At 49.2% G+C, this 3,215-nt stretch overlaps 1 pseudogene; it reads left to right on the plus strand.

Moving 5' to 3' along the window:
- The window catches only part of LOC100940872, a 3,932-nt pseudogene extending 1,069 nt beyond the window's left edge, over positions 1-2,863 (plus strand).
- The last annotated feature ends 352 nt before the right edge of the window (positions 2,864-3,215 follow it).

Raw genomic sequence — 3,215 nt, forward strand, 5'->3', positions numbered from 1 at the left:
AAAAAAAAAAAAAAAAAAAAAGAAAAGAAAAAAGAAAAGAAACCCATTCTCCTAGTTCTTCTGAGCCCCTGGCTCTGCTCCCTGTTCTGTTCTGATTCTGCTCCCCTTGCCCTTTCTTTGGCTGCTGTCTGTGCTCCTCTCCTCCTATTGAGGCATGAGAATAAAAAGCGGAGCTAAAGGTCTGTCCTAGCCACCGTGTATTAGACAGGCTGCAGGTCTCTGCTATCTGTGTGTCCCTCCCTTCACCTGTGCCGGGCCTAAATGGTAACTTGGTAACTTCCTTACGCTTCCGTTGCTTTTGAGGGCAGGTACCCCGACTGGTCTCAAGGCCGCAGGTGAATCTGACCTTCCCCTTGAGTCCCAGGACGTTTGGATTATGTCATCCTTCTCTCATTTTTATAACCCTCACATGCACTCTAGCCCTGAAAAGTGGATAAAAGTGAGGCAGGAGATTCAGATGGGGGGCTCAGTTTTTGAGACACTAGTCTTCTGAGTTCCCCCAGCCACAGAAATAAAGCTGCTTCCTCTAACCAACTGGTGCCTGGAGTCTTCTGTCTGTGTCAGTTTTCTGCTACACTATCTTGACTTTTTAGCTATATGTTATTAATTTTTTTTTTTTTGAGACAGCCTCAAGCTGTCGCCCTGAGCAGAGTGCTGTGGCATCACAGCTCACAGCAACCTCTAACTCCTGGGCTCAAGTGATTCTCCTGCCTCAACCTCCAAAGTAGCTGGGACTACAGGCACCTGCCCACAAGGCCCGGCTACTTTTTGGTTGCAGCAGTCATTGTTGTTTGGCAGGGCCGGGCTGGATTTGAACCCGCCAGCTCAGGGGTATGTGGCTGGTGCCTTCGCCGCTTGAGCCACAGGCCCCAAGCCTCTATATGTTATTTCTTACAGCACTGATGGTTTTGAAAAATTTACTTCTATATTAATTCAGGGGGCAGTGCATGTAGCTTGTTTAGGGTGTGATGTCCAGAGGCAAAAGGATGTAGGGAGGATAGAACAGGAAGAAAAAAAGGCCAGTATAAAGGTGCAGTATCAAGGACACTCTGGGCTACATCCCTTTGGGATCTTTGAGAAGGATGCCAAATGCCTCTGGAGTGTACACGTGCACTTGTTTCATAATGAGTTTTTATTGTAAGCCACTTCAAAACCATCCTGTAGACAAAGGGGAATAACTTAGAAATAAGTGAATAAAATCAGTCCCCCCCTCCCCAGAGGGCTCTTTTCTAGCAGCCTACATATATGCTAAGATCTCTCCCATTTCAGAAAACCAGCTTCTCTCTCAGGTTACTATCCTTCTCTCTTGTCCATTTCAGCCCAACTTATGACTAATTTGCATTTCCTATTCCTCGCCCCACCCATCCAGCGAAACTACTTTTCACCTGTGCCACCAGCAAACCCCTTGTTGATAAGTCCATTAGAATGCCTGAGCCCTTCTCTTGCTTAACCTCCTTGTACCATTTAAAACTATTAAAAGCTGGAAACTAAGTGGTTAATAAATAATACTTCCTTCTCCCAAGTTTAGAACTAAATGAGAAGATGCAATAGACAGCCAAAAGGAGAGAAAGATGTCATCTCTTGACCCTACAGAGCCAGATCCCTCCCTGACCTGTGCTTATAGATGGGCAGGGCCAGGAGGGTAGGCGGTGGTTTGAGCATGCCTACTGCCTTCTAAAATCTCCATTCAAACAAATCACTCCTCTGAAAAGGAGTGACTGAAGGTTGGGGAGAGGGCCTAAAATGAGTTTCAGACTGTGGCTCAAGACCATTAGTGAGTTGTGAAAAACAGGTTAGTGGGTATCAACTGTAATTTATAAAGTTAGAAAATGAAATAGAGGGCTGGGCACGGTGGCTCACACCTGTAATCCTAGCACTCTGGGAGGCCTCGGCAGGTGGATTGCCCTGAGCTCACAGGTTGGAGAGCCTGAGCAAGAGTGAGACCACTGTGCTAAAAATAGCCATGTGTTGTGGTGGGCACCTGTGGGCCCAGTTACTCTAGAGGCTGAGGCAAGAAAATTACTTGATTGCTGTGAGCTATGATGCCACCGCACTCTACCAAGGGTGACAAAGACAAAATGAAACTCTCTCTCACACACACAAAAAAGCTGGGTGCGGTGGCTCACACCTGTAATCCCAGCACTTGGGAGGCCAAGGAGAGTGGATTGCCTGATCTCACAGGTTGCAGACGAGCTCTGGGCAAGAGCAAGACCCCGTCTCTAAAAAATAACCGGGCATTGTGGCAGCCTGTAGTCCCAGCTACTGGGGAGGCAGAGGCAAGAGAATCGTTTAACCAAGAGTTTGAGGTTGCCTTGAGCTATGATGCTATGGCACTCTACCGAGGGACCCCTGCAGGGGTGGTGGCAGGGGTGGTGGCATCGGTGGTCTCAAGCCCAGAGGAGGCCGGAGCGTCCCGGAAGCGCTGCAGCGCCCCGGACTGGATGGAGGCCCCACCATGGGACCCGGTCCGCAAGGACTCGCTGCAGCCCACACTGATTCCTGCTGTGCCCCGCTACGTGAAGCTCGGCCTCACGGTCGCCTACACCGTGTTCTACGCGCTGGTCTTCTGTCTTCATCTACGTGCAGCTCTGGCTAGTGTTGCGCTACCGCCACAAACGCCTCAGCTACCAGAGCGTCTACCTCTTCTGGGCCTCCCTGCGGACCATCCTCTTTTCCTTCTACTTCAAGGACCTCGTGAGCGAAGGCCAATTCGCTCAGCCCCTTTGTCTTCTGGCTGCTCTACTGCTTCCCGGTGTGCCTCCAGTCCTTCATGCTCACGCTCATGAACTTGTACTTCATGCAGGTGATCTTCAAAGCCAAGTCAAAGTATTCTCCGGAATTACTCAAGTACCGGCAGATTTGAAGAGTCAGCTGGGAGATAACCGGCTATGTACTATTTGGAGTGGTGCTTTTTGTTTGGGAACTCTTACCTACCAGCTTAGTAGTTTACTTCTTCTGAGTTAGAAGTCCTGCAAAAGACCTTACCAACCCTAGAATGGTTCCCAGCCATGAATTCAGTCTCAGATCTTATTTCTTGGACAAGCCTCAAAGATCTGACAGTGATGATGACCTTGCTTGGAACATTGCCCCTCAGGGTCTTCAGGGAAGCTTTGTTCCAGAGTACTATGATTGGGGATAACAAACTAACAGCTTCCTGGCACAAGCAGGAACTTTGCAACAAGACTGAACTTTGGGGGGTGGGGGGGAGCTACAGG

Source organism: Otolemur garnettii, unplaced genomic scaffold (genome assembly GCF_000181295.1).
Source record: "Otolemur garnettii isolate 467f Iridium unplaced genomic scaffold, OtoGar3 scaffold00003, whole genome shotgun sequence".
Classification (NCBI taxonomy): Eukaryota; Metazoa; Chordata; class Mammalia; order Primates; family Galagidae; genus Otolemur; species Otolemur garnettii.